General features: G+C 37.3%; 1 long non-coding RNA gene across 2 annotated transcripts; it reads left to right on the plus strand.

Annotated features, from left to right (window-relative positions):
- Positions 1-1,052: 1,052 nt before the first annotated feature.
- LOC108544418 (uncharacterized) lies at positions 1,053-27,372 on the plus strand. Of its 2 annotated transcripts, none has more exons than XR_001889834.1 (4): positions 1,053-1,164; positions 1,268-1,375; positions 9,983-10,225; positions 27,162-27,372. It is a non-coding gene; the product is annotated as an uncharacterized LOC108544418 (long non-coding RNA). The 2 variants fall into 2 exon arrangements; XR_001889835.1 differs by having other exon boundaries at positions 1,067-1,119.

The following is a 27,372-nucleotide window of genomic DNA, read 5'->3' on the forward strand; positions in this document are numbered from 1 at the left end:
AAAGATAAGCTTCACATCACATTATTTTGTTTCTTATATTCTTCCTAATGTCCATCGTACAGACACATTTTCCTCTGCATATTTTGCAGACATATAATTTATAAGGCATTATACTAAACACCTTAGTGACAAAAGTAGTTTAATAAAAGAATTTGTATTCAGGACTGCCTTTACTTATGCTTTTTGTAAAAAACAAATTCATTGATTTTGGAATAAAATAATTTCTTTTTTTTCTTTTTTCTTGTTTTTTTTTTTTTTTTTTTTTTTTGAGACAGAGTCTCACTCCGTCCCCAGGCTGGAGTGCAGTGACGCGATCTCGGCTCACTGCAAGCTCCGCCTCCCAGGTTCACGCCATTCTCCTGCCTCAGCCTCCCGAGTAGCTGGGACTACAGGTGCTCGCCACCACGCAAGGCTAATGTTTGTATTTGTAGTAGACACGGGGTTTCACCGTGTTGGCCAGGATGGTCTTGATCTCCTGATCTCGTGATCCGCTGGCCTCGGCCTCCCAAAGTGCTGGGATTACAGGCGTGAGACACCACGCCTGGCTGGAATAAAGTAATTTCATAGCAATAATGTTTCAAGGTAGATGAGACTTCCTCTCCATTCAAAAGCTTTAAAAAAGTTTTGAGTTAATGTTTATTCATTAAATGTTTGATGTGTAGGAAAAATATACATCTTTATGGATATATCTGCATTAAAGAACTTCCAAAACCTCCAAGTTCTTGAGAGTCTGCCATATATAGTAGAACTTAGCACGTAGTAGGTTTTCAGTAAATGTAGTGTTTTTTCACCTTTCCCTCCCCAACACCTCCCACTGCCACTTCCCATCCCCCATGCGTATTCCCTTATCAGAGACAACAGCAATAACGGGAAATAATACAATTCGAAGTGAGGTATCTGAATATAAACTCCAGAGATTCAAATGTGTTGGTGTGTATAATTAACAAATATCAGAATATTTCTTTAAATTAAGAATTACAAATATCTGTGCACAACTTCTCTTTATGATCAAAGTTTTATATTACTGTATTTCTTTATAATTGCAGATGTTTAAAGGCAGACAGTACTGCCTTCTGATGAATCAGTTGTTTCCACTGGAAGAGGTTGAGCAGAAGTCTGGTAATCTTCACGATGGCCCTGGACGAGGGCGAATTCCTGTAGAGGGTGTGAAGTTGGATTTGGGCAGAGAATTTGAATTTTATAGATAAATGAAGGGTGCTGAAAACATTGAGTGCTCTTCATGAATCTCAATTTTTTCTTATTCCAGTTAAAAACATACATCTGTATACATCACTGATATCTTCTCTAGCCATCATGCCAAAAAGAAAGGATATTTCAACACCAAGAAAGCAAGAAGTGCAGCATCTCTGAATAGGTAATCCTCAGAAAATGGGAGGTGATAATTCTTACAAAGAAGAATGTGCATCATTGTTGTAGTATACATATTCAATACATATCATTAGTATCTACCTATTGCTGGGAATAACCTGATGTGAAATGTAGTGGCTTAAACAAACCATTTTATCATGTCTACAATCGGATGGGTTGACTGAGTTCAGCTTGGATCTCAATTGGGTCTCAATGTAAGTCAGCTGGCATTGGCTGGGAGATCAGCCTTGGACCAGAGTATCTATGTGTGGTTTTGCCATGTGGCTCAAGCTTTTCATAGTATGACGCCTGTGTCCTGGAAGGGAGTGTCTCAAGAGCAAGCATTCAACATAGGAGGCAGAAGCTTCTAGTCCCCCTAAAGTTTATGCCTAACCTGGCTCAGTAGTCACAGGAGCCACCCAGATTTAAGAGAAAGGGAAAGAGATGCCACCTTTCAGTGGGGGCCATGACAAAACTCTGCGGACATCTTTAATCTCTCAAAACCATTATTCTTATGTTTTTCTCAATTTGCTTTGGCCTGGTAAGAACATTGTCAAAGATTGGCACTTGTCGATGGACCATCATTCGAAAATCACAGGTGGCCTAAATCACCTCAACAAGTCATACTTTCAACTCATAAATGTATTTATTTTCTTAAAATAAGTAAAAATGCCACAGTTATGTACTTTTTTATACTTATTTGGCATCAACTATCAGAAAGAAATTTAGCTTAAAAACATATTCCTTCACTAAATCAACAAACATTAATGAGTGTCTATTCCAGGCATTGCTGAATGGTGGATATAGTGAATTAAGTCCTCACAGAGGCCCTGGCCAACAAGAGCTTGCATGAATAACTAAGTCTTTTCTTTGAAGGGATTTTTCCATGGGTAGTGCCTCTTAATGGGTAGGGGAGAGCTGAAATACTCATCAGCTCCATATTTGTTCCCCAAAATATTATAGCAATGATTCATTTCCTCATGCCAGGCTACGCTGGTGTCAAGCTCTTTTCACAGGCCACTCAGCAAAGCAGAAGAATATCTAAAATTGCTATGTCATGAATAGGCTGCAGTAACCATGCAGTAAACTTCATAGATTGGGCATGAAAGGGTGAAGAAAAAATACTTTGCTTTCCCACCTTCTAAACACATAATTTTCTTTCAAGCTTGCATTTCCCCTCCTATTCTAGAAAGTAACAGATTGCCCTACAGATCTCTACAAGAGTCTATAGACTTTGCTAATGAAATATACTCAGGCAAGGTAAAATAATCATATCTTAAAATAGCATTTTATATCACTGATATCTCACAAACGTATTGTAACTGAGAAAGTAACACACACACACATTCACACACACACACACACAGAGAGAGAGAGGGAGAGAGAGAGAGAGAGAGAGAGAGAGAGAGAGAGAGAGAGAGAGACTTAAGATATGTGATTCATCAGCGGGCTCATTGAAATCACAAAAATTAAATCAATTCTCCCCAAGCCCTAGCTTGGTAATAGTAACTTGTACAATTGATCAAGGAAGCTGTACAGTCAATTCAAGTCAATCACTGACAGCTGAGCTTATCAGTGAGACCACCATAGCCACCAATTGCTCAGCAATTAATTGGATTTCTCTGTGGTCTATCCAATTACATCATTAAGAAAAAACCAGACCAACCATTTTACAGTCTGGTTACTCCAGTTGTCTTAATGACTAAATTGTACTGGGCTGCCCAGTGACTCCATCAATGGCTTCACAATTGGCCTGCAAATGATCAAGACAGCCAGTCATCCATGGCCAGTGTAATTTCACTAATAAAGTGGACCTGTCTCCTCATATGCTGCAGAAGCACTAACAGGATTGTTTTCACTATAAGCCATGGCCCCATCTGACACAAGGACATTTTCTGACAATTACACAGCCATATGTACATTTGACCAGCCTGCTCATGGCTTAGAATAACTCTACCACCTCCAGTATGGAAGCTGCAGTGTTACTGAAGATGCAAATCTGATTAAGTAAATTGCAGTTGCAAACCAAGCATGTTGATAAATAGTTGGAAACTTATGAACGCCGTGATGACTGCTATTTAATGTAAATCTCTTTTTTTTTTTCCTGCTTTCAAAAGAAATAAATGACCATTTTCTTCCTTGGCTGACATGTTTGATCAAAGAATGGAATAAAAACATTGAAGAAGTAGTGCTTTTAAAAGCAATCTAGTCATTCTTGGACTATAAAACCTAAATTACAACCCCAGATTTTTCTGGCAGATGTGTCTGTTCAATGCAGCTCTTTGCTATTCAGAAGATATGGGTCTTATTTTGCAAATACGATTTGCTTCACATAGACAGCTATAGACACACACACACATACACATACACACACACACGAAGAGTTCACCTGCTACTATCTTACATTTTCCTCTCTTTCCTTAGTCTGTGCTTGATTTGAAAAGTGCAGATTTTAAAGCCATAGTTACAGATATTTTATAGTTCACTTTTGCTTTGTCATTAGCAATACTCTTTCAAATATTTATCCATGTTGCTTCTAAATAAAACGCCCAAGCAAACATTTATGAGGCATTTGTGAATATATTTAGAAGAGGAATGATTGTCTGTGGGTCGTAAGACATTCTCTGCTGTCATAGATTTTAACTCAGCAGTTTATTTGTAGGTGCTGTAGTGGAAACCAACGTGCCGGCTGGTTCATGGCCTGTAGGAACATCAGCAGAGATCCATTTAATGAGCATCACCAAACACAGGGAAATTAGTATAATTCAGCATGTAAATTGTCACTGAAGTAGATACTCCACCTCCTCCTCCCTTATCTGTGGTTTTCTTTCCTACTTCTGCTGTCCTTTCTTAATCTCTAAAATCTCTTCCTTTCTTCTGCCCACAAAAGACCAGATTGAATATTCCATGTGATATTGATGGATAATTTCAAATATGTATTTAAAAATCATGGTTGGTGTTCTCTCTATAAAAATAGCAAATGGGGATCAATTTAGTGAAATTAAAGCTATTTCAATACTGTTATTAGTTCAATAATGTTACTAGGATTTATTTTCTTACATGCAAATGTAAAAATTTACATGTATTACTTGTAACCAGTTCTATCCATAAAAGATAACAGTAAATTGCACAGTAACTTTCACTTTCATTCCTGTACATTACCATTTCTTAATAAATATAATTAAGTTATGACTTCAAACATGGTATATTTTATCACAACTATTTCATTAACTATCCATGAAAAAAATAAAGAAAAATTCAACTCTTCAAACAAAAGTTTAGGATGTATCACATATCATTTGGCTTAGAGACTATTAATATAGTTTATATTAATATAATGTTGTAAAACACACACACACTACATTTTAGATCTGTTGTCTGATAAATGTATGCCACAAAGGTACAAGAATAGATCCCAGGATTCAAGCTGGATTATTTTCCCTGCTGGACTTTCCTTTAACTTGTATCTTTATAATGGCCAGGTGACCAGATCTGCATGTCCCTAAATTCCTGATCTTTAAAGTTCATTCTGATGTTTTCAATTATTAATGAGGCTACTTGTTTTTTCAATACTTCTTGACTAAAAGTGAAACAGCAATCACATAATAATTATTTAACAGAATTTCAATGTAGTTCATGTACTTTCCAGTGCTCTAGATTGAGTGTCCTAACTGTTGTATGTACAGCTCAAGTCCTGACATTACATTGAAAGATCTAGTCCTATAAAATAATGCAGTTTTCACACTCTTCATATGGTATGCAGTCATCCCTCGGTATCCACAGGGGACTGGTTCTAAGACTAAGACCCCCTTGGATACCAAAAGCCACAATGCTCCAGCCCCTTATAAAAAATGGCATACTATTTGCATATAATCTATGCACATCCTCCTGTGTACTTTAAATCATCCTTAGAGTACTTATAGTACTTAATACAAGGTAAATACTATGTAGATAGTTGTTATACTGTATTGTTCAGAGAATAATGACAAGAAAATTGCCTGTACATGTTTAGTACAGACACACTATCCATTTTTTTAATATTTTCAATCCAAGATTAGTTGAATCTACAGACACAGAGCCCACAGATTCAGAGGGTTGACTGTGCATACAAGTATGTACAATTTATTTCAATAAGAAAACTGAAAGTTAGCGTTTCCAAATGGGGGCCCAGACTCTATTTAATGCAAAACTATCATGGTGATGTCAGGGTCAGAAATGTATTATTAGCACCTAATATACTTTCTTGTCTTCAAAACTAAATTTTAAAAAATCTAATTTATAATAAATATTAAATAGAAATACTAATTACAACCAAGTAATTTGTAATATGTCCTGTGGAGTGAGGCACTTATAAAACACAGGAGGAAAATTGCTGGATATTTAGAAGCTACATTTTAAATAAAATAGTAAAATGAAGAAATATTTTAATAATTTACACAAAATATTATACAACTTAATATGAAGACAAGCAATGCTTTAAGGAAATACATACACAAAGTAACTATAAAGGAGAAGAATTGAAGTTTATTAAAATTAAGAATTTGTGGTCATTAAGACACTACTAAGGGAATAAAAAGGCAAACCACCGAGAAGATATTTGCAGTATGATCAAGGATCTGTGTCTGTGGATCTATTTGATGGCACACATGTCTGGAGAGGTAAATGCTAGCCTCTCAGAAAGGCGCTCCATTGTGTAATGTGAGCAGCAGGGGCTTAGTCCCAATACTGAGCACAACATATTTTGGTGGCTATACATTCAGGCGACTTGGGGCTCTGAAGTCTAAAACTGAGAGACTATCTTATTTCTCATGTTGATATAGCATGAATACCAATTACCAAATACACATTAATAAAGTTCAGATGACATCTTAAGGAGTGACAGAGACAATGAAAAGACAATGGGAGCAACTATAAAAAACTTGAAACAAGCTATCCTTGCTGGAGAGTTTTCTTAAAAGAATTTTTAGGCAGAGAAAAGATAGCAGTGAACACATTTAAGAAAATACATATCAAAGCTGATTTTATTTTAAAGGGCTTATTCCCAGTTCTGACAGGCCATTGAGAATAGGTACAATTTTAATATAAATCATTCGATCAGGTTTTAGTTAGACACGCAACCCATCTTCTTAAAATATTCAAACTACTATACTAAAAACTGGCAGAAGGGGCCAGGCACAGTGGTTCATGACTGTAATCCCAGCACTTTGAGAGGCCAAGGAGGAAGGATCACTTGAGCCTGGGAGTTTGAGAACAGCCTGGGCAACATGGTGAGACCCTGTCTCTACCAAAAATAATAAAAATTAGCTGGACGTGGTGGTGTGCTCCTGTAGTCATAACTAAAGGTGCTGAGGTGGGAGGACCACTCGAGCCTGGGAGATTGAGGCTGCAGTGAGATTGTGCCACTACACTTCAGCCTGGGTAACAGAGCAAGACCCTGTCCTCACCCCATCCCCACTCCCACCAAAAGTGAAAAGACTGACAAAGAGGTGGAGGGTGGCTAATGGAAAGACTTTAACTGTAGCCATTCATGCTTCAGCACACAGTGTCGCTTCTCCTAGGATATAGAGCATGGTATGGTTGAGGTTTAAAGAGCTGCTTAAATACAAAAAAATGTACTGTCTATATTTAAGATTGGCAACGTGATATTATGGGATACATAGAGATCATAAAATGTTACTACAGTGAAGCCATTTAACATATCTATCATTTCACATAGTTCTTTTTTATTGGGATGAGAATAACAAAAATCTACTTATGTAACAAAAATCCAAAATACAATTTTATTAGCTGTAGCCTTCATGCTATACATTCAGTCTCTGGAGTTTTCATTCTATGTATCTGCCACTTTGTATCTGTTGACCTAGATCTCTCCATGTCCTCCCTCTCTTCCCAACCTCTGGATGGCTTTATTCTTTATCTCTGAATATCCAAACTTTGTTAAAAATTGTACATATAAATGAGATTATGCAACATTTTACCTTCTGCATCTGGCCTATTTTGCTGAACATAAACGTCCTTCATGCCCATCTATTTTGTGGTAAATGGCAGGATCTCTTTCTATTTTAAGGCTAAATAATATTCCATTGTATATCAATATAGATATATATTTATATATCAATATCACCCTATATATTTATATATACTTATAGAGAGATGGATATATAAAATATATGCATGTAGATATCTTTCTAATAATATGTACATATTTACATATGTATGTATATATAAATATATAGATATAGATTTACACTACATTTTCTTTGTCCATTCATCCATCAATTAACAGGTTGTTTTCAGAGCCTGGCTATTGCACATAGTGCTGCAATGAACATGAAAATGCAGATATCTTTACAAGGTAGTGATTTCATCTACTTTGGGCATATACCCAGCAGAGAGACTGTTGCGTCACATGGTATCAAAGAGTTTGTCTTTGAATCTCTGCTTCTCCAATTACTAATTGTGTAATAACTTCACAACTTTGACTTCATTTGTCAAGCAAATAATTGCTGAACTGGCACATAGTACCAGCTGCAGGGAACGCATAACCAAAAACAGTCACAGTTCGTGACTTCTCGGTGAGAGAAACAAACAAGTTAACAATTGCTGTCATTAGAGCATGGTCAGTGCTGTGATCGAATCTATTAGCACAGGGCACTGGATCCAGGAGCATAGCAGCAGGATACTAAAGTCAGTCTTGTCAGAGGAGTTTGAACAAGAGTGACTTCATCTTGAATACCGGATGGGTAAAACGAGGCTGAGACCTACTGGGCTGCATTCCCAGGAGGTTAAGGCATTCTAAATCACAGGATGAGATAAGAGGTCAGCACAGGATAGGGGTCATAAAGACCTTGCTGATAAAACAGGTTGTGGTAAAGAAACTGGCCCAAACCAGCCAAAACCAAGGTGGCAGTAAAAGTGACCCCTGGTTGTCCTCATTGCTCATTACATACTAATTCAAATACATTAGCATCCTAAAAGACACTCCTATCAATGCCATGACAGTTTACAAATGCCATGGCAACTTCTGGAAGTTACCCTGAATGGTCTAAAAGGGGGAGGAACCCTCAGTTCTGGGAATTGCCCACCCTTTTCCCAGAAAACTCATGAATAATTCACACCTTGTTTAGCATATAATCAAAAAACAACTATAAGTATACTCAGTTGAGCAGCCCATGCCACTGCTCTGCCTATGGAGTAGTCATTTTTTTATTCCTTTACTCTCTTAATCAACTGGTTTTCACTTTACTCTTTGGACTCTCCCTGAATTCTTTCTCGAGAGAGGTCCAAGAACCCTCTCTTGGGGTCTAGGATGGGACCCCTTTCCGGCAACAGCCTTGAGGGACCAGGAAAAGCCACCAGAGGATGGGACAAAACATGTTAGCTGCGCCCTGAACAATGAGCAAGGGTTCCCCAAGGCATGAAGGAAGAGCAGAGAAGAGACCCTGCTATGAAAATCCTCGAGGAAAAAGAAAGCATAGCTTTTGGGGGAACAACAAGTGGTCCAGTAGGTAACTGGCACTCCAATAATAAAATGATAAGAAGTAAGGCTGAAGGAAGGGGAGGGCCAGGCCAGGCCACACTAAGGATGCACCTAAGCTTTATTCTGAAACTAAGCAGGAATTTTAGGGAGGAAAGAACCCAAATAAAATTGCAATTTTAAAACCTTCATTGGGACTTTAAAGGGTGGGATGGAGAGGAGGATGGTGGCAAAAATATAGACAGAGAGATTAGAAGGGTGTGGGGGTGATCCAGGAGAGATACGGTGGCGGTCTAATCTAAGATATTGGCACCAGGGATTAAGAGAAGAAACAGATATGAGAGGCATTAGGAAAGAAAAATTTACAGAACTTAGTAAGATACAGGACATAGTGAACAATGGGATGTCAGAAATGAGGCTTGGATTTATTTTGGGCATAGTTTGGTATGACGCATTGGATACCATTCAAACCTGCATAAGTGAGTTTCAGGAGAAAGTACCATGTTTAGCAAACTGTCACTGCAAAATCTGCTCTGAAAAACTAATTTTTTGGTGGGCACATTCAGGGAGGCTGATCAATTGTTAGAAAGAGTCTAATATTTCCTAAAGGAATCTAACAACAGTGTTGTATCAGAGGAATAGCAGGACATTCAAATAAACACAGCTTATCTCCTTCTTTCTTGTCACTGAGTAATGTGCTTTATAAATTGGTTTGAAGAAAAATAATTATTAGAAGTTTGCCTTTACTTAGATTAAGAGAGAACTGAGTACTTGAAGCACTCCCTCTTCAGCTGACAGCGTCTTTCGTGTACAGTATGGATAACCAGATCAAACACCAACCAATAACAGTTCTATAACAAGCCATGTTAACTGAGCCTACAACATGTGAGAAGAATCTTGAGAACTTACAAAGGCTTAGCCTCTGCTCTCATTGAACTCCATTAAGATCAGGTAACGAGCATCATTTTTTTTTTTTTTGTGCATGGACAAGTAGGTATTGAATTCTCACTGGCAGGAACATGGCACCTCATTTAAGCCATTAGACAAAGTCTCTACCACCAGGGTTTATCAATTTATCACTACCAGAGTTTTAAGCGCTTCTATCTATTTTCACAAAATTGTCTTGGTCTTTTACAGGTTTTAGTCCTCTTTCTCCAGCAAGGCCGTAAGTCCCATGGGAGACAGGGATCCTGCTATATCCTTTCTTTGCATCTGGACTCACCATCATAATACCTAGCACAGACTGGAGCTACTGAAGTCCTGCTGCCTGGAGTTGAACTAACAAGAGGGTTGATCATCTGTCAGTATCAGATACAAGTTTGCCCGTCAAATATCAAAGGAGCAGAAGGAAGAAGGCGTGGGAGTTATTAAAGTCCTTTGGTAAGCTATAAGGCCTATGAATGATTATATGAGTCTACTTGCACTTGATGAGTTTAGCTTAGTGGCTGCAATGTGTGTATTGCTATGGCTTGTAGATGATGAAAATCTATTTTTTTGTTGTTAAAATCAGAAACAAACGAGAATTTGAAGACTATGCCATGTGTGGATAGGTAAATGTTTCATGGTTGCCAGTAGAATTCAGGCTGGTTTGCATGAATTAATGAAAAAGTGATTCCAGTACAATTCTGGGGTTCCATGCAGTTGACCTAGCATACAAAAGTCATTGTAGGCTACGTGTGGATCACAGGACACTTACAGAAAACATATTTGCTAAGTGGAAGAAGCAGCTGCGTTATCTACCAGATAATTTACAATACATCAATTCATCGATCTTCTTACCATGAGCTCTTCTCACTCTTCTCATATTACTTTAGTTAGTCCTATGGGCATAGTATGTCAGGCCAAATAGGATCATATATGTGATGTATATGTATTAAATACATTTAATGAATATATGCAGAGAGAGACAGAGACAGAAAGAGACACACACACACACACAAAGGGAGACAGAGAGATGGACTGGGGAAGGAAAAATAGCTTTTCTGATGATTAAATAATGTTAGCTTGACACATTAATAACTCCTCAGATATTCAGGTTACAATTGACTAATTATGTAAATAAACTTAAGATTTATAAGTTTTGAAATCTAATCATCAACATCATGAAAAAAAAAACCAAACTCTGTTAACTTCTAGAATCCCATTTTACTTATTAGTGGCAACAAGCTGACTGGCAGAAGGCAGAAAAATTGCATAATTTGACTAGAAGTCTAAAAGTCAGACTCATATAATTTCAACATAAAAAAGATAACTGAGGAGACAATTTTTCCAGGAAATCCTTGCTTCAGTTCTCTGAATATTTTAGTAAAAAAACTCCAAACTTAGAACTACCTGGACAACTGTCATAATATTTCATTTTGCTATGATCATGAAGACATCACTCAAGAAGAAGTGTTCTTACTTTTGACTATTATCTCCCATTTCTTGTCTACCCAAGGGAGACTGAGATTGGGATAAAAGGAGGCATCTAACAATATCATATGAACACCAGCTGTTGCACATAGGTCTCGAGTTCCATTTTATTTTAGACTACATTAAAAAAAGAAGAACTATTGTTTTGCCATTTAAAAACTCTGTTAAAATATGCCACAGAATTTTAGCCTTGGGGCAAATAACAAAACGAAAACCCACTGGGTTCTTTATCCTTTAAGCTTTAAGGCACTTTACAGAGGTGTCCATAAAATAAGTTATGTGCATTTTACCTAACTCAGGCGAGCTCTCACTGTGCTGCACTTTGAGTGATAAAAATCTTCCTCTCTCATATTCACATTTTTAAAGAAATGAGTCACCGCATTCTCAGTTTCCATGTCCAGCACTTGAAGCCAAATCCTTCTCATTTGAAAGGGATGAGGCATCCAGAGTGACTGATTTTGCAAGTTGACCTCTATGATAAATTATTCCCAGATGCTGAGATGGATAAAGTAGCCCCTCTCCCCTGAAATACCTAAGCAGGTGGATTTCGACCAGATGGTTTCAAACACTACATATACTGCCATTCTTCTGGACATAATTAAAAGTTGAATAAAGACCTTTCCACTGCCAAAGGCATAATCATCACACTTCACCTGATAAAACATTTAGTAAGCACAGACTGTGTGCAAGAACTGTCCTATAGCAAAAGCTTTCCATTGGTGGAATTTGTCTGCACTCAGAAAATATTTATGAAACACCTGTGATGGATATTGAGGAAAGTAGGGAGAATGCATAATCCAGGTAAGTGCAATATCATGAAAAAAATTTGTACAGGTCTTAATAATAGAAGCTGTTACAATTCTAATGAATGTAGTCCAAAGACAAACTGTTATGAACAGAAATAGTAGTTACCTTATTTGTGTTCCACCAGGGGATAGCGTTAAGACTAGGATATGAGTTCAAATGGTTTATTTAGGAGATGATCCCAGGGAGCATGGAAAGAGTGGTGAAGTGATACAGGAGAGGCAAAGCAATCAACAAAGGGTATTATTAAGCCAGCTACCACAATGGGTCACTGGAGCTTACTGCTGCAGAGAAGCTCTGAGATGTGGTGTATAAGAGAAGGCTTAGAATTATGGCAGCCAAGAGGAGAGGAGCTGGGGTATTGATATACTAGAGAATCACTGATTGAGGGAAAGGTTTTAAGGGAAGTTAATTTCTTGTCACTGGCAGCCTGCCATGTGCAGAGTAGCCTTCTGCTGACCAGGAACGTTTCCACTATTATGGAAAAGAACCCCTGGACACAGAGTTGCAGATACTGGAAGCTAAAAAGTGTGTGGAGCACAGTGAAGCATTAAGGTCCAATGTGAACAGGGTATGGGCAACATCTCCTGCAGTGATGTGATTTTACCCTCATATATTTTCTTTTTTTCTGTCCTTCCTCTTTTCTTCTCTTCCTATTTCTACTTCTCTCCTCAATTAATTTGGTTAAGGGTATCAGAGCAAAGGGGTCTTGTCTCTTTTCTAATTGTTATTTTTCCCTTGAGAAAATTATTTACTTGGCAATATTACTTTACAATATATTTCCAAAACAACATGAACATGGAAAACAAAACTTTTAATAAAAGCAATGGTAGGTAAACTATGCTGTTTTATGTAATACTGAACTCTGTGGGCTAGTTTCTTCCCTATGTGCACACGTATCACACTGTCACTATTAAAACATCTGAAGTTCAAGATATTGTGTTGTTGTTGTCGTTGTTTTGAGACGGGGATCTCCCTCTGTCTCCCAGGCTGAAGTGCAGTGGCCCAATCACTGCTCACCGAAGCCTTGAACTCCTGGGCTCAAGCGATCCTCCCACCTCAGCCTCCTGGGTAGTGGGGATCACAAGCATGTGCCACCATGCCTGGCTAATTTTTAAAATTTTTTATAGAGACAAGGTCTCACTATGTTTCCCATGCTGGTCTTGAACTCATGAACTCAAGTGATCCTCTTGCCTCACGCTCCCAAAGTGCTAGGATTATAAGTGTGAGCCACTGCATCCAGCCAGGATATTTTAATATTCAAGGTTTGACAATATATTTAATTCTATTCAGCTGGCATCCAACAAGAAACAAAACTTTCTTGAGTCCCTGCTTCCCTAGCTCAAAAGTTTCTCATAGGAAATCAATTGACTTGTAGACTTAACATGACTCTACAGGGCTGCCTTGTTTTGCCTTTTATATGAGCATTCATCATTTTAGAAAAGTGAGCTTAAGAAGTAGCAAGACTTGTAAGCAACAGAATGTCAGATGAAGTCGTGGTTACATCAAAGATTTAGAAATGTCCAATGGTTTTGAGTTGTTGAGTTAGGAATCAAGTTGGGTTTCTGTAAATTTGCTTTAGTTTGTGCTTTTTGTGGGAAGGGGTTGGTGCATGCTAATGATTAAGGGAATATGTTCTACATAAAGACATAGGGAATTAATAAAATATATAGGAAAAATACAGCTTTCCATAATAAGGGGGGAATCAGTCCTATAAAAGAAGTCTTTGAGATATTTCTGGGGTTTCTGAACCTGTTAGTTCACATTCCAAGTGAGCATATCAAACATCACTATGATTAATATATCATTTCTCCACTGTATTCACATTTCTCTGTCATAATAATCCGAACCAGATCTAAGCCTATTTGTTTCAGTCTGTTGTAAATACTGTGGCTCTAGAAGGTAATTTATGAAGTGGTATAAAATCAAGGCACCCATTTGTCCTTCCAACATTGAAGAGACAAAAGCAAACAACTTAAGTTAGCTCTGTACTAAAATTCTGATCACCAAGACTTGGTTTCTACTCACCTACTCAAACAAATGTAATTGAATACCTTGCTAAAATTATGTCTAATGAAGACTAATCTCTGGAAAATGAACAGGCATTTCAGAATTGATAGTTCTTGCAAGGATGCAGACTTTTCAGGTGAGTATCTTTTCTTTTCTTTTTCTAATCCAATATACCAAGAATGGATTCCCTTTTCCTGTTTCAACCCAAGGGGAGAAATACCTTATCCACATCTCTGAAAGCCCCTTCTGGGCCTTCTTTATTGTCAATATGGTATTTTTCCATAGTGAAAACCTGTGGAGCATGTCAATTTATTGTGCATGTCCATCCTCCATATTTATTCAAAGTAACTATTATGGAGGATCAATGGAGCATGAGTTATTCTTGCACTTTGTGTAATATCTCAGAATAGTCTAGACAGCCCCAAGTATCAGTTCAGATAACATTCTGAAAAATAATAAGAGAAAGGACTTAATTAAACTCAATAGGCATTTGCTGGAAGCCCACTTTGTATAAGGCATTGCGCTACAAGTAAAGAAGAATTCAAGAGGTGGGGGACAGCCCCTGATTTTTTTCAGTTTACAATCTCACGAGGAGCTTAAACATTGAGGTGGAGTAAGCAAGCTGACATGCAAAGCATGCTTCATATTGCAGAATGTTCAGACATTTGGGGTTACAATATAGTCCAAATCAGGCTTCTCAAGCAGTTGCCTCTTATGAACTGGTGGGCTCCTTCCTGGCTACCTGTCCTCATGTCTCAACATTACTCCCACTTCTTACTGCAGCTTGACTCAACTTTTAGTAGTTCTCTGAGCATGACAGCCTGTTTTTAGCCACCAGACTCTTGCTCTTTTGCCCAGAAGTTTAAACCCTTTGCTGATTGCCTGGCCACCTCCTGCTTATCCATATGTACCAGCTGAGATAGTATATCCTTCAGAAAACTTCTAATCTGGATTAGATACCACCTCTATTTCCTCCCTTACTCTGAATTCTCTCTGCCTTTACACTTATGAAACTATCATATCCATTCACCCACCAGGTCAGCCAGCATTTAATTATTGAAAGCCTTTGATATGTCTGGGGAAAAAAAAGATCAAATAAAAGAGATAAGGCTTGTGTTCTTAATTCTATGAAAAAGGATAGACAACAAATAACTAGGCAAATTTAAAGTAAAAGATAATTTGGGGTAGTTGTTAGCAATATAAAGAGAATTAAATAGGAAAACGAGATACAAGGTCACTGTCAGGAGTAAAGGGGAGTTAACTTAAGATAGGGTGGCCAGAGAAGGCAACTCAGATGTGTCCACAAGACTGACTCTCCCTGTATTTTCCATTATTCTTAAGCTTTAAGAGAGAGTTCCAGGCAAAGGGGATGCAATAGGTTAATGCTTGACCCTTCCAAATTGCATGTTGAAATGTGGTCTCCAGTATTAGAGGTGGGGCCTAACGGGAGGTGTTTGGGTCAGAGGGGCAGACCCTTCATGGATGGCTTGGTGTCATTCTCATTGTAACAACTGGGCTGTCACTCCATTAGTTCTTGTGAGAGTTGGTTGCTTTAAAAGAGCCTGGCACCTTCCCACATACTCTCTCTAGCTTCTCCTCTTGTCAAGTAATCTCTGCACACATTGGCTCTCTTTTGCCTTCTGCAGTGAGTAGAAGCAGCCTGAGGCACTCCCTAGAAGCAGATGCTGAAGCCATGCTTCCTTACAGCCTGCAGAACCATGAGCCAATAAATTTCTTTTCTTTGTAAATTACTCACACTCAGGTATTACTTTATAGCAACACAAATAGACTAAGATGAAGGATGCCAAAGGCAAAGACCTGGAGGCATCAGTCAGCTGGAGAGTTGAGTGTGAAGGGTAGAGGAGACAGGGAGTAAAGTGGAAAAGGCAATAGAGGTCACATCACGCAGTGTCTTGAGGGCTATGGTAAGATTTTATTGTAAGTGCACTGAAAATCTACTTTGGATTTTAAAAGGTAGATGTGGGAGGGATAAAATATGATTATTTTAACAAAATCATGATGATTGTTACATAGAAAATGGCTGCTATGTAGAAAAAGAGTGCACTGATCTGGATGACAGTGATGGTTCTTGTCGGCTTAGTGATCTGTTTCTCCATTCTACCATATTATGCTTTCTTGGAAGTAGAGGACATATGCTTTGTGCATATCTCTTTATATTTCCATAGTAAGAATAATGGTTTATATATTTTAAGAGTTTCCAACTTAAATGGGAAATGGCTAGTCATTGTTTGTTCAACAACTCTGTTCTCGCCAACTAATTCTTCTACCCAAGCCAATGTGTTAGAATAGGGATATTGAAATATGAGCCTTCTAATTGATTAAAAAACACATTTTTCCTATATATTATTGAAATGTCACAAAGATGCTTTTACAAATGAATATTATTTACTTTGAGAGTAGATCTTTTATTTCTTATTACATATCACAGATACTTAGCATCTGTCAAATGATAATTGTGCTTTTTAAAACCTAGCTTATTAATGAAACAAATATAGTGGAAAAAACAGACACAAATAATAAAATAATAGAACATACTTTTATAAGTAAAATAGTAAGTTGAAATATACTGAATTTTCATAATTTATAAAATAAATACTTTCTTAATAGTTTTGTGTATGCATGTAGAATTCAAAAACATATGTAAAGCTATTTAATTTATGAACTAACATTTCTAAGTAGCTGGCCTTATTAATTATATGGGTTTATTGGCATCATTTTACATCGGATTCATAGGTACAATATTTTTAGGTGAATTAAAGGGGTGAACAGATGAATTACAAGTAAGAAGCTCAGTTTCTTTATTCTCCAAAGTAATGAAGAAGAGGAGTATCAGTCCCTTAGATCCTTATTTCCAGAACTTTCTGATAGAAATATTATGTTGGCAACATATGTCATTAAAATCTAAAAAGAAATTTGCAATTAATTTTATATTTATCTAACTCAATACATCCAAACATTATCATTTCAACTTATAATCAATATAAAAAATTATTAATGAGCTAATTTACATTCTTTTCTTGGTATTACGTTTTTGAAATTCACAGTGTCTTTTACAACACCCCTCAGTTTGCACTCACCACATTCTCATTGCTCAATGGACAAACGTGGCTTGTGGGGACTGAATTAGACAGTGCAGCCTTACATCTTCATCTAGAATCTTCTATCTTGGAGAAGAGAGTGTTTGTGTATTAAAGTAGGAAGAAGGTGACAAAATACAACCCACAATGACTTCAGAAGAGGGTTCTTTCTTTGAAGCTCCCCCGATGGTCCACATAATAATCCATAGCCTTATTATTTTTTGTCACCAAAATCATAGCCTGATGAAGGCCATGTTTTGGTCACTAAAATTCTCAAGCCAACTTCATCCACCTGCCTGCTCTACCTGTGATTCCTGGGACCTATGTCTTACTTAGTTGGAGCTTGGTTATTGGTGGAAGTCAATGTAATCAGCTGGATTCTCCAGTGGAAGAGGTAATATTAAGAAACCCTATCAAGGTGAACGTAATTTTTCCGTTTCATCGCAAATGTTCTGGAAATATGTGCATAGGTTTGTATGGACAGAATTTTAAAAATTCCATCCATAAAACAAGGCAAGCAAAGGTCATGGTCTCCTCCAACTGGAGATCAGCCATTTTCTTGGGGCCAGTGGGTAAATACATCTTTGGCTCATTTCTAGGGTGGAGAGAAAATAGCTCAAACCTGTCACCCTAGGAAATTATTGTTCTTTTGGTCTTTCAGTAAATTTTCCTAAATATCTCCTTTCAATCTTTTTAAAACCCCTTATCCACATGGCCGAATTAAGGTCATAGAGTTTCTTTTCACCTGGCTCATTCAAATAGTGATATATTGTCTTTTGCTGTTTTCAAATGAAACAAAATTACATCATTTTAAGGCTGAATGCCCATTCCTCCACACTGAATATTTAATCAATAAGCTGAAAAGCAAAATTAAAATAGTCAAATATATTGGTAAATGTCTGATAAGAAGTTTTATTTAGAGCTCAGAGAACTCTATTCTTTGAAAAAAAATATAAGGACCAGCTGTGAAAAACTTCCTCAGTTATCAGTGTTTAAGATCACTATGTTTTCTTCTTAGCAAAATAAATAAATAATCACAGACATAATAAATAAAAATTTGGGGCAGCTATAAAAGTCGGGGGAGCCCTGTGTTGAGCATGCTGTTAGCTTTCCAACACTTGAAAGGTGTTAAGTGGCTTGAAAATCTGTGCTAAGTGAGGACTGGTGAAAGTGTAAGTTCACTTCCACTGTCTGGCAGGGAACATTTTAGTATCTTCATTGAACCAGTGTAAATGAGGTTGTCACTAGCTGCAGTGTTAAGATAGGGCCACCAACTGTTAAACAGATCCTGACTTTGACATACTAAAAATGTGGCTCTGATCACTCATTAGAAGGTCTATTGTTAAGAAAAGCTCATATTTTTTATTCACTCAGGGAAAAGGCATGTTGGAGGATTTCAGTGCAGAGAAAAGAGAGATAAGAAATTTTATGTGTATTGGAAGGCTGAAGAAAAATCCATAAACTCATGAAATACTGACTATATCTCCAGAGGTTTCACAGGGTCTGTTCTTTTGGAGAAATGAGCCCCATTCTGATGAACTATAAGGTTGCTTCAGGAAATTCTCAAGACCAATAAATATTACCCTGTAAGCAGAGGCTACAAATTAGACATAGATCAAAACAGCTAAGGGCCCTGCCATACTCCCAGTTTGCCAAGAGTGTTATCTTTGCTTCCTCCCTCCTGTTTGCTCCTCCCTTACCAACTCAGTCAACATCAATCCTCACTGATTCTCCATCATGTACCTTGGAAACATTCCTTATTTTCATTTTAACTTCCTCCCCACGAATCCAACTTCTCTTTACCTGCCGCTAGATAATCATAATAATAGTGATAAAACTCAGTTCCCTAGGCTCCAGGCTCTTCCCAGCCACACCCCTCCCCTTGAAGCAAAGTGAACTATAGACAAAAGCGAAGATCATTTTCCTTTAACAACACACCCTTCTCTTGTTCAGAAGCCTACAGTTCTACATCATTGCCTATTCTATCCAGTTCTTGAGCTTCTCAGATCCCAACATCTGCAGCTAACCCCTACTGCGCCTTTGTGGGAATCAGCCTCAATATGTCGTAAGTTGGATTTCCCCAGAGACAGACTCCAAAGACACAGATTTAAGTAAAATGGTTTGTTTGGGAGGTGATCCTAGGAATTACCAGTAGGGATATTGAAAAGTGAGATAGAGAAGGGAGTCAATAAGGATGCATTGTTGAGCAGGTAACCACTATGGGCAACTCGGGTGCCATCTTACTGGGAAGCTCTGGGAGACAGTGTAGAAAATATCTTGGCATTATCCCACTGGTGGTCAGGGGAGCTGAGGCATTCAGGAATCATCCCTATTGATCATGGGTTGACAGCCACTCATGGGAAGGTGGGAGATATTAAATCCCTTGCTTTTCTTGCCTGGGCTACATGGGCTGTAACAGGGAAAGATGACCCTTGGGCAAAGAGTCACAGGTATTTGCAGTTGGAAGCCACCACACTGGCATCCATGATATTGGAGTGCCAAAGAGATATAGGTAAACACTGACACCTTTCTCCAGACAGACACAGCCTCAGACCTAGATGTGTGGGTGGGCAGAGTCCTACCCACTGTAAACTCTCAGCTGTGTGCTTTTCTACAAAGAACAAACCTTAGTGACTTTTTGACAATGCACATGCCCTAAAATGTTTTTATTACCATGGCATAAGGCAACCTTTTGAAAGCACTTCACATTTCATAGAGAAATGTACTATCAAATGTTATTCAAATGAAAGTTTGTCATCTTTTACAGAATCAGTGAATATTTGTAACTAGAAAGGTCACTGATTTATAGGATTGAAATGAACTTCTCTGTCAGACTGTTAAGTATTAAGCAGAATACTATTAGGTGGCTTTAAGACAAAGTGAGGGAAGCATAAGGATTTTTTATACACATAAGGACAGCATTTGTATTGCTTTGGTGACCAAGCCAGTTTTTAGGACTCTACAATTTAAATAACTGTCCAAAGATGTTGTCACAGCACAGCTCACAATAGCTCCATGTATCAAATGCCAACTTTAAGAAGTTTATAAGTAGGGCCTGATCTGATGGAATAGAACTTCTCAAGGTCATGATTCTAAGCCACTTCATCATCCAAAAGCCAAACACTGAGTTGGGGAAATACCAAATTCATTAGACTGGGTTAGCACATTAAATTAGGTGCAAACATCTACTCGAAACATCTCAAATGAGGCCTATACATTTATTTGGGAGCCTAAAATATTTTAAACCAAAAACTGCTTTTTCCCTAATTCTAAGAACTTATAGTTTAAAGAAACATCGGGAAGCATTTTAAAATAAGCTAAGTAGGTGCTTAAGAGCAATTTATCTTTGGCTTTTTACTAGAATTTTACTGTTTTATTGTTGTTTTCCTCTCTATTTTGTATTGCTATGTCAAAGTTCAGTGTAATGGACTTTGATGAGCGTGTTGGATTGAAAAGCCTGGTCTACCCTTTTTTATGACTGGTGTAATCAGAAGGACAAGAAGGCCCTGAACTCACCATGACAGAATGTCCCTGGAAGAAATAGCTAGTGGAGAAGGAGGATAGAACAGTAGAGTCAATAGCATCCCAGGCATTGCACTGTGGGAAATCACTAAATGATTGGATGTTATGTAGGAGCCCCTTCAACACACTGACCACCCTTATTTTTAATGTTATTTCCCATTCTCAATACACACTTTTTCTTCTGACATAATGATCTCCTCCCCAACTCCAATGAGACCAATAGCGTCCCTCCCTTTCATCATCAGGCACTTTTATTTGAAATACATTTTCTCTTTCTTTTCATCCATCCCTTTTATCTTTCAAGGTTCAAATTAATAAAATCCTACACTAGGGTAGCTTTTCCACTGTCCAGCTGAGAAAATCTCAGCCTCATTTTAAAGCCATCAGAAGTATCTCTTTTTGATGTGTTGGATTCAGTCTGCTGATGTTTTATTAAGGAGTTTTGCATCTTTCATCAGGGATATTGGCCTGTATTTTTCATTGTTTGCTGTGTCCTTGCCTGGTTTTGGTATCAGAGTGATGCTGGCTTCATAGGGTGAGTTAGGAAGAATTCCCTCCTCTTTAAGTTTTTGGAATAGTTTGAGAAAAATTGGTGCTAGTTTTCTTTATAACTTTGGTAGAATTCAGCAATAAGCCATCTGGTCCTGGGCTTTTTCTTTATTGGGAAACTTTTTATTACCAATTTAATCTCATTACTCGTTATTGGTCTGTTCAGGTTTTCTATTTCTTCCTGCTTTAATCTTGGTAGACTGTAGGTGTTCAGGAAAGTATCCATTTCCTCTGGGTTTTCCACTTTGTTAGCATATAGTTGTTCATAATAATTTCTAACGATTCTTTGTATTTTTGTTATATCGGTTGTAATGTCTCCTTTTTCATGTTTTATGTTATTTATTTGGATATATTATCTTTTTTTTCTTGGTTAGTCTTGCTAGCAGTTTATTTATTTTGTTTATCTTTGCAAAAAAACAACATTTCACTTCATTGATCCAATGTATTATTTTTTAGTCACAATTTCAGTTCGTTGTGCTTGGATCTTTACTATTTTTTTTTCCTGTTAATTTTGGATTTGGTTTGTTCTCACTTTTTTAATCCGTTAAGGGATTAAAAATAAGGTACATCATTAGGGTGTTTATTTGAAAACTTTATATACAATGGTCAAGTGACATTTATCCCAGGGATGCAAGGATAGTTCAACGTACACAAATAAATAAGTATGATAAATCACATCAACAGAATGAAGGACAGAAACAATATGATCATCTCAATAGATGCAGAAAAAGCATTCAATGAAATCCAACATCCTTTCATTATAAAAACTCTTAACAAGTCATACATAATAGCAAGGCAGCTCAACAGAATAAAAACCGTATATGACAAACCCACAGCTGGCATCATATTGAAGGGTGAAAAGCTGAAAGCTGAAATAACTAGAACAATAGGAAGATGACTTTCACTACTCTGATTCAACACAGTACTGGAATTCTAGCCAGAGCAATCAGTCAAGAGAAATAAATGGAAGTCATCCAAATTGAAAAATGAGGAAGTCAAATTGTCCCTTCCCACAGATGATATGATCTTATATACAGACTAACCTAAAAGTTCACTGAAAACTCTTAGATCTGATAATCAAATTAAGTAAAGTTGCAGGATACAAAATTAATATAAAAATTAGTAGCATTTCTATATACCAATAATGAATTAGCTAAAAAGAAATCAAGAAAGCAATTCAATTTATAATAGCCAATAAAATACCTAGGAATAAATTTAACCAAGAATATTAAAGACTTCTGCAATAAAAACTACAAAACACTAATGAAAGAAAATGAAAGGGGCACAATTAAAGGGAAAGACATCCCATGTTCATGAATCAGAAGAACTGATATAATTAAAATATCCACACTACACAAAGCAATCTGGAGATTCAATGCAATGCTTATCAAAATGCCAATGATATTTTTCACAGAAATAGACCAAAAACCTTAAATTTATATAGGACCACAAAAGACCCTGAATAGCCAGAGCAATTCTGAGCAAAAAGAACAAAGTTGGAGGCATCATACAATCTGACTTCAAAATATACTATAAACCTATAGTAACCCAAACACCATGGTACTAGTATAAAAAAAAAGATGCATAGACTAATGGAAGATAATAGAGAATCCAGAAGTAAGTCAATGTATTTCAGCCAACTGATTTTCAACAAAGGCATCAAGAACATACATTGAGGAAAGGACATCCTCTTTAATAGATCGTGTTGGGAAAACTGAATATCTATATGCAGAAGAATAAAACTAGGCCTTTATCTTTTATACAAAAATTAACTGAAAATGAATTAAAGATATAGATATAAAATCTGAAACTATAAAAACTACTAGAAGAAAACATAGGGGACATTGGTCTAGGCAAAGACATTGGTCTAGGCAAAGACTTTATGGCTCAGACTTCATAAGCACAGGCAAAAAACAAAAAATAGGCAAATGGGACTATATTAAATTAAAAAGCTTCTGCACACCAAAGGAAACAATCAACAAAGTGAAAAAATCACTTATAGAATGGAAGAAAATATCTGTAAACTATTCATTCAACAAGCTGCTAATACTCAGAATATACAAAGAACTCAAAACAACTCAACAGCAAAAAGAAACAAAGAATTCCATTAAAAAGTGGGCCAAAATCTGAATAGACATTTCTCAAAAGAAGACATACAAATGGCCAACAAGCATATGAAAATTGCTCAACATCATAAGTCATCAAGGAAATACAAATCAAAACCACAATAAGATACCACTATGCTCCACTCAGCGTAGCCATTATCAAACAGACCAAAAAAAAAGTGCTGACCAGGATTCAGAGAACAGGGAACTCTTATAAACTATTGCTGGAAATATAAATTAGTATAGCCATCATGCAAAACAATATAGAGATAGAACTACCATATGATCCAGCAGTCCCATTACTGATTACTTATCAAAAAGAAAGGAAATAAAATATTTTAAAGGGATGCCTGCAGTCAACTGTTTATTGCCACACTGTTCACATAGCTAAGATGGGGAATCAACCTTACTGACCATTAACAAATGAATGCATAAAGAAAATATGTTTATATACACAATGGAATGCTGTTCTGTCATAAAAATGATGAAATTCTGTCATTTGCAAGAAACATGAATAGAGGTGAAGGCATTATGTTAAGTGAAATCGCCCAGACACAAAAAGACAAATATTGTGTATTTTCACTCATATGTGGAAGCTAAAAAATTAATCTCACGGAGAAGGGAGTAGAATGATGGTTACCAGAGGCTGGGAAGTGTGGGTGGGAGGAGGAATGAAGGGAGGTTGGTTAATGGATACAAACATATTAGAGAATTAGATAGAAAGAATAAGTTCTAGCATTTCATAGCTCAGTAGAATAACTCCAGTTAATGATAAATTATTACCTCATTAAAAATAGCCAGAAGATTTGAAATGTTCCCAACACAAATAAATGATAAACATTTGAGGTGAGGGATATTACACATTGTGTGCATGTATCCCAATATTACATGTACCCTATAGATACATACAATTATTATGTATCAATATAAAGTGTTTCTTTTGACATACCAGATGCTTCTTCATTGATATTTATCTTTTTTAAAACTATAGTCCCAATTTCCCAAAAGATCATAAGTTCTTTGAAGAGAAGAGTTGGTGCCTTGAACTTGGCAGTTCTTGGCATTACTCTTACACACAAAAGAAATCAAAGGTCTTTGCTAAATAATGATGTTGGATGATGGATGATACATACCATGGGTCTCTTTCTTTGTTCATTTGTTTTGATTCCATCCCTGAAAACCTAGCCAAGGTCCTGCTGAAATAAAAAATCAAAACTATCTGGCTGACTAGACAGGCAATGGGGCCATAGAAAAGCAGCTGTATTGGCCAGGTAAAACTTTGTGGTCATACCCAGAAATCCTCCCATATCATGCTCTGATAGACCTACATTCTATGCTCTGATGCTGGGACAGAGGTTTCTAATGAGGTATCTAGAGCCTCAATAATCTGTCTGAGGGAGGCAACAGACATTGGTATGCGTCTGCTTTTGGCAGAATGTATTTTCCAAAGGTAGCCACAAAAAATATTTCCCCTGATACATACCCTTCTATAACGTGACCATGTCATTCCCTTGTCAAGGTGAAATTTAATTCTCCCTTTGAATTTGAGCAGGCTTATGACTTTCTTTTTACCAATAGAATGAGATGCAAGTGATGATGCTCCTGACTTTCCAGGGCAGGTCCATGAAGACCATAAACCTCTCCCTGGTTTTCTTGGCAATTTCCCTCTTAGAACTCAGACACCATGCTGTGAAAATCTCAGTCCCAAGGAGAGGCAACAGGTAGGTGTTCTGATCCAGAGTCAGGGCAGAGCGGGTGTCCTAGCCATCCTAGCTCAGGTGTCAGACATGTGAATGAAGAAGCTTCCAGCTGATTCCAGTCCCCAAGCACCCAAGTCAATCACAGGCATTGGGATCTTCCCACCTAAAGCCCCAAATATTGTGAGACAGGGAAGAGTCATCCCCACTGTGCTCTTTCATAATTCACTGAATTCATGAACATAAAATGGAATAATTTGCTATACTACCACAATAACTGAACTAATATGCAATATTAATTTCTATCATCCTCTATTCCAAAGCCAGTGCACATTTGTTTTTGTAAATAAAGTTTTAGCAAAACATAGCTATGCTCATTTGTTCATGAAATGTCTACGACAGCTTTTGCACTGAAATTTGTGGTGCAGAATGTACAACTTACAAAAATAAGATATTTACCATATAACTCTTTACAGAAAATGTTTGTGATGTTATACAGAAGATCTCAAAGTGTGATCCCAGATAACAGCATCACTATCACTTGGGAACTTGTTAGAAATGCAAATTGTTGAGCCCTAGTCCAGACCTACTGAACTAGAAATCCTGGCAGTGGGACTCAAAGTTTTGCTTCAGTAAGCCCTTCAGGTGATTTTGATGCTCATTAAAGTTTGAGAACCATTGCTCTATGCTAATAGAACCCTGATTTTTTTTAAGGCTGCAATATCCCAACCTTTAGTTGGTAGATTATGGTTAGTCTACCCAGGACAATCCTTTACCTGCTTTTCCAGCTTCCCTTGTAGCTATGAGTGGCTACATGACAGTTTTAGCCAATGAGATATAAGGAAGACTCTGCTGGGGATATATTTAAGAAGCTTTTACTTTGCTGATAAAAATGACCATCTGATGATGATCCTTGATCCCTTCTTTTGGCTTGTAATGCTGGTAGGAGGTCTGGATATCACAGCTACTCTGTGACCATAGGGTCACTAGCATAAAGATAGAACCCCGAAAGGTCAGGATGCTGGAAGAAAATGACAGAAACAGCTGGTTCCTCAAGGACATTTTTGAGCACCTAAATCAAGGACAACAAACTCCTACCTCGATGTGTAAGAAAATATACTGCTAATTATTTAGGACACTATTAATTGCAGTCAAACACACTCCTAGCTCATATATATAACAGGCATTCAAATATATATGTTATTCTCAATACTTTAAAAAAGTGAATCTCACAAAGCAAACTTGGCCTTGAAGAGATACTATAAACTATGTGGAGAGTCAAGTTTGCTTGCTTTTGGCTCGAATCATGTCAATTCACTGTTACCGGTACTCATTTCATGTTATTTAGAAGTTACATTTGATTGCATCTGACACCAAAGACATTTTCAGGAGATAATAATTCTAAGTATTATTGAGCATTTGCCAAATGCCCAGCACTCTGCTGACATGACCCTCTATACTTTTGACTATAATTCCTGCTTCCCAGATGGGAGACTAAGGTCCATTAAGAGAGGTGACTGTTTCAGTTGGCATACTGTGCATATCAATCCAGGGAATCTGATTTTAGAGCCTACACATTCAATCACAGCTAATATTAAATAACTTCTTTATTTAATTGCATACTCAAAACTATTTGTTACATGCAAAGGCTTTGAAAGGCGCAATCTTGAAACAAACGTGTACATCAAGAGGAAAAGACTTAAAAATGTGTGTGTGTGTGTGTGTGTGTGTGTGTGTGGTAGGAAAGTTCAATTGTTAAAATTAGAGAGCTCAATGGAATTTTGGCCTGAGTCTCAAAGTACGTCCATCTGCCTTGCACCTTAGCAGGAAGTATAACTGCAGGGATTGAAGAGGATAGATTTTCTGAGTATTAACATGGGCTTCTAAGTTAACACCACTATGGAAAATGGCTCAGATAAGGCAGTGTATGTGTATTCCATTTCTTTACATTCCTTATTACAATCTCCTTCCATTAATACCTACGTCCATTTCTGCTATCCCAAATTGCTTCCCTTTCAGTCTCTAGAGGTGTTGAGGTGCAACATAGTCTTTTAACAGATGCACCCCCACTGAAATGGTGCCCTTCAAAGAGCTCAAAGCACCCCTTTTTTGTCTACAGGTTGAGAAATGTCTCTCCGAAGATCTCCCAGCCTCTTATGACCACAGAGCATGAGAATAGAAATGCTAATGTGGCATTATGAGTGAGAGGTAAGGACTGTCCAGCCTTTTGTGGACAGGAGGCCTTTTGGGCTGATTGAAATGTGTGCATACAGTAGAACGAATGCCACCAACGGATGTTCCCACAGTCGGCACTCAGAGATAGCCCAGGC

This window comes from Rhinopithecus bieti, unplaced genomic scaffold (genome assembly GCF_001698545.2).
Source record: "Rhinopithecus bieti isolate Rb0 unplaced genomic scaffold, ASM169854v2 scaffold_25396, whole genome shotgun sequence".
NCBI classification, from domain to species: Eukaryota; Metazoa; Chordata; class Mammalia; order Primates; family Cercopithecidae; genus Rhinopithecus; species Rhinopithecus bieti.